The sequence below is a fragment of the Pongo abelii genome, chromosome 17 (genome assembly GCF_028885655.2).
Source record: "Pongo abelii isolate AG06213 chromosome 17, NHGRI_mPonAbe1-v2.0_pri, whole genome shotgun sequence".
Classification (NCBI taxonomy): Eukaryota; Metazoa; Chordata; class Mammalia; order Primates; family Hominidae; genus Pongo; species Pongo abelii.
Window position 1 is genome coordinate 83069283 of NC_072002.2, and position 11930 is coordinate 83081212.

The following is an 11930-nucleotide window of genomic DNA, read 5'->3' on the forward strand; positions in this document are numbered from 1 at the left end:
TATGAAAACCAAAATAATGTAGTGTTTGTTTAGATAACAATTCATATTTTCTTATTACATGTTAGTTTTGAAATAGATACCAGATTATGTAAATATATAATAGACAGAAAATATTTGGGTAATGTATAAAGCAGGGAAAAGTATTAATGATAAAATAATAATATCAATTTTAGACTTTTTAGTACCAAGTACTTACATGTTTTGAGTTTTAACTCATTTAACTATGATGATGGTAATATATTCTCCACATTCTAAAGTTGTATTATGTATTTTCTTTGAAAATATTGACATACCTTAAATATAAGTTATATATTTATATATGCTGGATCAAAATAGTCCATCTACATACAAATGTTTTGTAAACATGAACTGGCAGTCGATGTTTTTGTTACAATGTTATATAAACATGTAAAAGACAAAAACATGCTCAGATTTTTTTTCAAGGGCTTATTAAAATTACCTACTTCAAAAGTGCATTTCTAGGCACTTAGCACAAAGCACCTGAATTGTTAACTTTTCCATGGGAAATTAAAAATGCATAAATAAAAAACAAGCAAATCTCTGATTCAATAAATAAGCAATTAAATGTGATCAAAACTTAACATTGGTTATATGCAACCTTTGGGAATGTGAAAAGGGACAATTACTGCATGTGGTAGATTTTGCTGTGGGTTGAATGTGAGCCTCTTAGGTTATCTTTTATTTTCTGCTCATCTACTTCTAAACCCGCCTATATTAAATGAAAGAATTATTGCACTGTCAGTTCTAGATTTATCTCTCTGATTTTCATTAAATTTCTCTAGTTGGAAAGTAAACAAGCAGAAATCCCTTGATCAATATATTTTCCCATCACTGGACCTATTTCACATTTCCCAGCACCTTCAATTGTACCACTGCTTCTTGCACCATTTTATATTTGCGAATTGGAATTAACCCTGATGCTTCTTTGTATACCTCTTTGAATACACAGGCTAGTTATAGTCCTTTACATTTATGATCTTTTTTTGATTATACCTTTACAAGCCTTTAAGCCTAAACTCTTCATTTCCATGTACAAAACAAAGCACCATAATTTTGACCCTCTGGTTTTCTTTCTCACCTCTTTCTTCTGCTCCAGAATATTCTAAAGAATATTTAACCTTAAATAACACTTAACCATTTATATTCCTAGGAAACTGTGTGTGTTGGCTCTTTCTTGATCTTTCTGGAAAATAAAGAAGGACCTCATGAGATGGTAAAGTCAAAATGACACCCTTAAAATAAGGTGAAAATGAAAGCATCCAAACCTCATTTAGAAGAATTTCCTCTGATTAAAACCACCGAGAACAGAGAGAATAGGAACTGATTCATTTATTCTACGTTATCTAATTTGTTGATATATAAATGTTCATAGTATTCTCTTATGGATTCTTTGTATTTCTGTGGCATCATTTGTAATGCCTCATCTTTCATTTCTGATTTTATGCATTTGAGTCTCTTCTCTTTTTTTCTTTATCTTGCGAAATGCCAAGTTGTTTATCTTTTCAAAAAAAATCTTAGTCTTATTGACCTTTTCTATGTCCTACCTAATCTTTATGTCATTTATTTCTGCTCTGATCCTTGTTATTTAATTCCTTCTACTAATTTTAGACATAGTTTGTTCTTCGCCTAGTTTCTGAAGGTATAACATTTGCTCCTTTGATTCTTTATTTGATATCTTTTTGTGTTAGTCATTTTCACACAGCTGATAAAGACATACCAGAGACTGAGCAAGTTACAAAAGAAAGAGGTTTGATTGGACTTAGAGTTCCATGCGGCTGGGGAGGCCTCAGAGTCATGACAGGGGGTGAAAGGCACTTCTTACATGGTAGCAGCAAGAGAAAATGAGGAAGATGCAAAAGCAGAAGCCCCTGATAAAACCATCAGATCTCTTGAGACTTATTCACGCCCATGAGAACTGTATGGGGGAAACCGCCGCTATGATTCAAATTGTCACCCACTGGGTCCCTCCCACAACACGTGGGATTTGTGGGAGTACCATTCAAGATGAGATTTGGATGGGGACTCAGAGCCAAACCATATCACTTATTTTGTCTTTTATGTGGGTATTTATCACTATAAACTTCCCTCTTAAAACTGCTTTTGCTCATCCTGTAAGTTTTGGTATGTTTCATTTCCATTTTTGTTTGCTTCAACATTTTCTAAATTTCCTTTTGGACTTCATCTTTGATGTATTGGTTATTCAGAAGCATGTTGTTTAATTTTTACATACTTATGAATTACAACCTACCAATACTGAATTATGAAGGTATAGACAATTTGAACAGACCAATAGTGAATTAGGAGATTAAAAAGTAGTAATTAAAGAAATCTTTCATCATATAAAAGTCTAGGACCTGATGGTTTCCCTGCTGAATTCTAACAAATATTGAAAATATAATCAAGTCAAATCATTCTCAAATTTTTCCAAGAAATTGAAGAGCAGGGAACACTTTCATAATTAATTTTACAAAGCCAGCATTACCCTGATACCAAAGCCCCATGAAGACATAAAAGAAAATTACAGGACAATATTCACAATAAACATAGTCACATAAATCCTCAATAAAATACTGGTAAACTGATTTCAACATCACCTTAAAAGGATCATTTACCATCTTCAAATGAGATCAGTTTCTGGGATGTAACAATTCAACACACACAAATTAATAAATGTGATACATAACATTAACAGAATAAATGACAAAAACCCTATGACCATCTCAACAGATGTAGAAAAACATTTCACAAAATATAACATCCTATCATGATACAAATTTCCAACAAATTAGGTGTAGAAGGAATGTAACTCAACACAATAAAAGTTGTATATGACAAGCTCACAGCTAACATCATCTCAATGGTAAAATGTTGAAAGTTCTTCCTCTAAAATCAGGAAAAAAACAATAATGTTCATTTTTGTTACTTTTATTTAACATAATACTGGATGTTTTAGCCAGAATAATTAAGCAAGAGAAATAAATGAAACCATTCAAATTGGAGAGAAATAAATAAAAAAGTCTCTGTTTGCAGATATGATATTATATATAGAGAACTCCAAAGATTTAACCAAAAAACTATTAGAACTAATCAATCTATTCAGTAAAGTTGCAGAATACAAAATCAACATTGGAAATCAATTGTTATAATACATTAACGACAAAATATCCAAAAATGTATCACAAAAAACAATTCAATATACAATATTCAAAAAGAATGAATACTTAGGAATACATTTAACCAAGGAGATGAAAGAACTGTGCAATGAAAACAATAAAATATGGATGAAATAAATTGAAGAAGACATAAGTAAATGGGACCATATCTCATGTTCATGGATTATAAGAATTAATATTGTTAAAATGTCCATACTACTCAAAGTAATTTACAGACTCAATTTACAAGCAATAAGAAATTGTATTTTTTCTGTAAGAATATATAAACTATAATCAATTGGAAATTTTACATCGTTTGTATGTGCTGGCAATTTTAGATAATATCATTGACTAATAACATTTCCTTGACTAAAAAATCTGGTGCTCTAATATAACATATTTATTACATGTAATAAATGTGATGTAGTAATATATTACATTTATATTGTAATCTGCATATATCTTTGTGAAGATATTTTGACGAAAAACTTTGATTCAAAGAAATTTGATAGTCACAGAATCAAGATCTTAGAAACAAAGACACAGACATTATTTTAATTTGTTGAGTTTATTGTAAAAATTATAAAAACCAATCACACTTCTATATTTACTTTTTTTCTGAATTATTTGTACTTCTCTTGCCTTATGTAAAATAAAATTTTCAAAATTAAACTAATAAAACTGTTTTTCAACAATGATGACCAAAGGCAGTTTGATAAATCTGACTATACTTTCTGTTCAACATGAATATGTAAAGAAGCTCAATTTTTCAGGAAATCATTGACAAATTTGCATAGTAAGTTCTTGAAAAACTGTAATATTATTTTTGAATATTGCGTAACATTAATATGTAGCTATAAAGACTTTTATATTTAAAAATACAATTGTATGATTAAGAAGTATTGGGCAATTACTTTTATCTTCCTGTTTGTTCTGTGGTTTTTACCTTTTATCTTTCTTTTCTTCTTTCTTCTTGCTATTGGAATGATTATTAGTATAAATTTTAATACAAATATTTATCACCATCTGCATTTTGTTTTTAGCTACTATTTGTTAAAAGTTTATGCTTTTTATTTTCCTTTTGTTAATAAAGGTAGGATATGTTATTAAATTATTTACTGTTAGTGGCAAAAACACTAAGTAAAATATCCCATCTCATTTTCTGTCAAAGGCAACAAAATTTTGACTATATACTTATGTCTGGTCTACATTTAATTAATTTTGACTATTTATTCTTTATTGTATTTTTCACTTTTCTATCCTGTCCTAATAAAATGAGCCATTCATTTTTTCGATGTTACAAGCAAGGAACAACAAACATAACAAAACATCTACTATATAAATTCAGAAAAAAAGTTCCTGTGAAAATTGTCCCCATGTACTATTGTTATTTGGTTATTCTTTCCTTTACTGATTTCTTGGCAGCCTAAACTTATAGATCTGAATGATACTAAACGCTTCAAGTAACACTTGTAAATATCCATCTCTAGTTTGTTGAGATAGATAATGGTATGTTTCAAGAATGGAAATGTCAATTAAATGAACCTACAGATGAATGAATAAATGAAGAATAATTTATTCTGCTTTGACGCCAAACAAATCTACACTTTTTGGATCCCAACCTCATAATACACGAGATGTAAGTAAAATAATCTCTGAAAATTCTTTACGTTAGAAACTGGAATAGAATTTACTTCTTATTTGCTGTAGAGTTTTTTTTTTAAATCTCAATCTGTCTTTCACTATAACACACCTTATATTTTCTTAATACAGCATGTCTTATATTTTAATTATATGTGGACATATATACTTTCCATCAAATTAGGACAGTAAAAAATATATTTTGCTGCATTATTTCCTTTAAAATGAAAACAATAAATAATAAAATAGGGTCCTATAAAATATTTCGTAACTACCTGGACAGTATCTTACTCCATTTTGTGGTGGTATAACGGAATTCCTAAGACTAGCTAATTCATAAAAAATAGAAATTTATTTCTCATCGTTATGGAGGCTGGGAATTACAAAATTAAGGTGCTGCCTTTTGGTGAGAGCTTTCTAGCTGCGTCCTCACATGGTGGAAGGCAGAAGGGCAAGAGAGAGGAAATCCACTTCCAAAAATCATTTCATAGTGGCATTCATTCCTTCATGAGTGTGGAGACTGCGTGACCTAAAAACCTTTCAAAGTACCCCACTTCTCAACATTTTACATTGGGGATGAAGTTTTCAACACATAAATCGTTTGGACCATAGCAAATTTTATAAGCCAGCTATTTTTTTAAATCATATGCTGAGATTTTTTTTCTCTTCTCCTACAATGCTTTTATCTATATCCGTAATAATATAAATTTTTAATGATTTTCTTTAATCTGTATTTGCAGTTCTTCTCCTTTCTGGCCTGACTACTTTTGGAAATAATTCGTATTATAATTTTCCTCTCCCAACTTGTAAATTCTATATATACTATAACTGTATCTCATCTTTACAAGTATTATATTTATAGCATGTGCTATTTTAAACTATAATAGTTAATAAGAAGATGCAGATGTTTAACTTGGATTTAAGGCCTATATCCAAAAAGTAACTCTAAAATTTCTAGTTATTTGACTCAAAGTTCCACATCTCAGGCACCTATGGACTATACTGAAAGAGATAACTCCCCTGTCATTAAAGATTCAGGAAGTAGAAAGGAAGATGGAATAAAAAATAATTGAAGAAATATAGATGAAAATTTCCCCAGTTTGGAAAACACGAAGTCACATATTCAAGCAACTGAGCAAACCTCAAATGGTATCAAGACACATCATAGTAAAATTCTGAAAATTAAAGATTATAAAATATTTCTGAAAGCAGTGAGAGGGAAATGATATTTTTCTCATTATGAAAAAACAATTTGAATGACAATGAATTTTTCATCAGAAACTGTAGAGGATATAAGTAACTGGTACAACTGTTTTCAAGTGCTGAAAGAAAATAACTGTCAACCCGGAATTCTACATCCAGCAAAAAATATCTTTCAGGAATGAAGGTGAAATCAAAATGTTCTCATACAAGGCAAAAACAAGAGGAATTTTTGACTAGGAGAGTTACCCTAAAAGAATGAGTGAAAAAATTTCCCATAATATATAGAAAAGGATATAAGGAGGAATATTGGCTGGCCAAGACGGAAGAAAGAACAAGAATACATAAAAATATAGAAGCTACGTCTGGAGATGGAGATATCAGTTTTCTTGAATCACTGAATAAATAAAAGCTAAAAACCCATTAGTAGTAATATCTAAAGACTGTAATACCATTATTTCTTTTGCATAAAATCTGACCACCCTACCTACCTTGAAGAAAATGTAGGAAACTCTACCCCTGAGCACATAGTGTAATGCACAAATAGAGTTGTTTCTGAAACAAGTAGGTTGACCCCTATGATGTTTTGAATCATGCAGGATATATTATCTCAGGATGGGGTCAGAAAGGATGTGGTATATACTCTATAAAATTCTGGAATCAACTTGGGATGAGGAAGCATACCTTTTGATGTCTGCTATCACAAACAACATCTCTAGTGATCCTATCGTTATATCATCAATTTGAACTTTAAGTCACCAGTCTTTTTTTGTTTGTTTGTTTTTGTTTTTTTGTCGTTGTTGTGTGTGTGTTTTGTTTTGTTTTTTGAGAGGGCTTTGACGGTTCTGGCTGGATTTGAAATTCTGACTTTCCACTCACCCTAGCTAGGCGATTTCTGTAGAAGGACATATTTCTGAGCCCTTTTACCTTTCTATAAAATAAAAAAAAAAAATTGTAACATAGCAAATATCTAACATTGGTCAAATGGTAAATAAATAATTGAACAAATATATGTAATGAACTGGTACACAATGAGTGTCTAACACACACTGACTAGGAGACTGAGGAGAAAGAAAGAAGAAGAGGAAGAAAGAAGAAGAGAGAGAAAAAGAAGACTTTCCCCTATCACTGGAAAAAAAAGCTATACAATTTAGGTGTTATTCTAGTTTTCTTTCATCTCATTGTAACTTTAAATTCTTTTGCAATTTGTGCTTCTTGGCACCTTCATTATAAATTATAAGCGGTGATAAAAGTGTTGTACAACATTACATATTCAATTAGTTATCACCCTGTTTTGTCATGACTCCCAATAATTAAAGTATATTTTTATTAGGTCAAAAATTAAAGAATTGATGATCAGACACATTAAACAAGGATACATATATGGAATAGTACAGCTAGAAGGGACCTGAAACTTCATTCAGATCCCGTTTGTCATATTACTGTCAATTAGAAAACTAAGGCCTTTAGAAGGAAAAGGGCTTATCCACAGTCAGAAGATGGTCAGACTCCCAATAGAGTGATGACTAATGACAGGGTTATAATAGGTTTCACTGCTTGTAAGGTGTTAAAATTTAATGTATAAAAAAAATGCTCTGAGGTCAGATTGCCTTGCTATAATAAAATGTCAAATTTTTTTTTATGGTACAGCTATAAAAATGTGTGGAACTTTCTGTGCCTTCGTGTCCTCATCTGTGAAATGGAGATGATATGGGCTTTGCATCATGGGTTGTAATGATGAATTAGTATGCACATGTGAACCATTGCAATTCCTGAGAGGTAGCAAATATCAACTGTGGCGACTATTACCAGTACTACTATGAATGATTGACCACTTTCAATTCAATCTGATAAGCAAATGTGAAAATAATTAAAGCAAAGAGAAATATACTCAATTAAGCATAAAAAATATGAAATAATATATAATGAAAATACCTTAAAGTGTATGCTGAAGGCACTCGAAGTACACTGCTATAATGGACTTACCTTGTACAAAAATCAGTGTAATATTGTTTGAAATAGATGGTAATATATTAAATGAATATGATATATATTTATCATATATATTTTAAAGTATAACTATATATAGATATATATCCAATATCTAGGGTCTATGTCAATATCTATGTCTTTAGTTTTCTATATCTATCTATAACATACCCTCACTATTCATATATTTGGATTTGTAAATTTACCTATTTGCTAAAAATTATTTGTAATCACATGGCATGAACCTGGGAAGCGGAGCTTGCAGTGAGCCAAGATTGTGCCACTGCACTCCAGCCTGGGCCACAGAGCAAGACTCTGTCTCAAAAAAAAAAAAAGAAAGAAAAAAATTTGTTTGTAACTACAAACTCAATACTGCTTGCACTTTCGTGGTTGTTTCCAGATATGCTTAGAGTGGCAAAGCATTCCCAGCTGGGGTTGATCAAGATGCTGCTCTGCCTTCTGTTTCAGCTCTTGTACCTCTCATACAGAAATGACCAAAGCATGGGCACAGTAGGTGTGCATAGTGTGGTGAAGTGCAAGAAAACCTGGCTCTGGGTCCAGTTAGATCAGATTTGAATCCCAACTCTGGCACTCTTTATTGGGAACACTTCTACTAAGTCACAGAACACTTCTGAATCTCCTTCTCCCCTTTATTATATAAAGACAATGTGTAAATGCAGGGTTTATGGATCAGATAAGTTATCATTCTTTCCAGAGTATTCAAGGTTATAGTAACATAAATGTATGTATTCAACAACAGCGTAAGGATAGGTTCCTTTGGAACTTACGCTAATGGTGTTGAAATCATTTTTCACTTAGTACTGAACTTAAACGTTCTAAGTAAATCTTTGAATGCCATTTCTCTGATGGAATTCTGATGTCACAAAAAAATGTGTTTCTCTGCAATGTCACATTAAATATCATTTCCAAAATCTTTTATAGACTTAGACCAATATTAAATTGAATGAATTAATTATCAATTTTAGTAATCTAGATGATATCTAAACAGATTAAAGTAATAAAGATAGAATATGCAAAAGCACTAGACCACAATACATCAGTTTTTATTTGTATATTTTTGTCTATTAAAATTATATTAACATTTACTACATCCCCAATTAAGACAGTAAATTCAATATATGATGTGCTTATAATATGCTAATAAGGTTAATTACATTTTAATGCTGAAATTGAGAATTTTAAATGATATAGATTTCTTGCTATAAATTTGAAAGTGTGTTTTTAATCACACACAAGGGCATGTTAAATTCATTATACCTAAGATATTTAGAAATGGTAAACAGAAAATAATTACTTTAAATGAGGAAACAGTTAATACTTTGGATGAGGAGAGAATCAATACTTTAAATAAAAAATCTTTAGACTACACAGTCTGCTCTTAATAACAACCAGTAAAAATATTTATTTGTTTATTATATCCATATTGTAGAGATTTCTTCCCAAGAGAGCCCATTAACACCTCAGTTTTTTTATGACACTTGAATCAATAAAAAAGTAAAAGAAAACCAAAGAAACAATAGAATATTCACTTTCAGATGAGCTAACTTTCCTAATTATTATCTAAATTTTCTATTATAGTTACTACAAAGTATTCTTATTTGGGTTAATAATAGTCAACGCTGTGACCACTTTGTTTCTCAAAGCCTATGTTCATATTTAATTCTCTTTTATCAAGGTTCAAAGTCTCTGAAACTCGGGCTCAAATTCAGAAAAATAAATCATTGAAAACACTCCGTAGACCCCTACTATTTTTGGCATTTCCTTGATCATTGGATGGCACAAAGCTCACTCCCTCCACCAAGAATCCATAATATGAAACTCATGAGTTATATAGATGCTAGAAATAATTAGATTAGTTCAATAGTCTCCACAATTTTAACTGACTTAACATTATTGGAAGAGCATCTCATTTATCAAGTCTATAAATTAATATTATTGAGAGTTCACCATGTCACAAACTCATGAATCCTTGGCTTTATTTTTTAAGTCAAATATTCCCTCAGCATAAAACACATTAAATGTGACTTTTGCCAGGCTGATCTCTGCATACATGTAATGACTTTCCTAGTAGGAAAATAATGGCATTAAGTATAGGAGTATCACCAACGACACTCTCCATTAAATGTGGCAGAAGAATGTGGGAACACCTGCTGAAAAAGGTGTGGTTTTCTTCAGGTTTTTACATTTTTTGCACATTCCAATTCATAAATAAATACAAAAATTTGGCACAATCTAAGCATTATGAACTCTCCTAAACAACAAGTGAAATTTTCCCTTCAAAGCAAAGCCACTTTCTAAAGAAAATCCTCCAGGAATGGAATACAAATTTGGCACAACAACAAAAGCAAAAGCAATGTAAAAAGAATGCCCAGACAGAAGTTAGGGAGGGCAGACAATAAGGTGGATATAAGAGTAAATGTTTTTTTTTCTCCTTTTTAAAAATCAATTTGCATAAACTAAAGCAGAGAGCGTTAGCTCTAGAACCATATCAGAAAAGTTACTGTGACCATACATCAATAAGTTTAGTATAATCTATTTCTCATAAAACCAAACCAAACAAATATAAATAAAAATTACAAGAACATCATAATTCAGAATTAGAAAAATGAACAAACGACATGATAGAAGTAAAAAAAAAAAAAGTTGGAAACAAACACAAAAGGTCTCAGAAATAAAGACAAAACTAACATGGAAGAAAAGAGGAAATTAACATTACATATATTAAGTTTAAAGAAATAGAAGTTAAAAGGAGGATGATATTAAAATCAGGGAATAAAGATGCAAGAAATTAAAAATGAGAGGGAAACAACAGATGTGGAACATGAGTAAGGAAGAAACAATGTACGTAAGATAAAAATCTCTACAGAGTTTTATGCCAGTCACATGATGTTTGGAAGAAAGAAATTTCTACAGAAGAAAACCAAATGAATGGCAAGGAACAAATTATACGAATATTGACATTAAAAAATTCAGAAAATTAAAACTTCCTTATTGAAAGAATCATATGACATAATTGGGGGAAAATGACCAAAACAAATAATATCAGCACATATCATTTCCATATTTTCTGAACAATAAGGAAAAATAATAAATCCTTATGGCATTCGAGTACAATGATTAATTCACCTAAAATAATGGAAAATCAAATTGCCATCAGATCTGAAACAACATATATAAGGACACAATGAAGTAACATTTTTAGACATTGAATGAGACAAAATGTAGATGAAGTATACTATCTGTTACAGAAATTATTTTCATGTATAAAGGTCAGAAACTACTATTATCATGCAAAAATAATCACGTTCTGTGAGTCTTTTTATGAGAAAAATACTAGAGATTGAATGTGAAACAGCAAAAATGAGTACAGGAATGTTAACATTAAGGTGGTTTGTGATAATTAAATGTATCTACCTGTAGAATGAAAGCAAAATCATGATTTTAAGGAAAAATAATAGCACTTGGTGACTGTATCATCTGACAATCTAGATACAGATCAATTTGTAGGAAATAGTATGGATGGCAGACAGACTATCAGAAAACTAGAATATGTTTGCTTATTCCTAAGTTATTCCCTAAGTTGATTAAAGCTGTGTTTCAAATTATAAGTTGGATAAAAAGGGAAAGTAATGTGAAAATAATTTATGAATGAAATTCTCTATTGCTCATTATAGCAAGCCAATAGAAAATAACAAAGTGAAAATATTCATACACCACAGTGCAAGAAAAAGTAGCATGGTTGGTAATTTTCAAACTGCAACAGGAAATTTTAAAAGCCACATTTAAAGGGGAAAGCACTCACTGAAGTGATCCTAGGCTCCCATATATTTTATGGGCTGAATTGTATCTCTCTAAAATTTATATGTCACAGATGTAACCCCAGTACCTCAGAATGTGACTGTATTT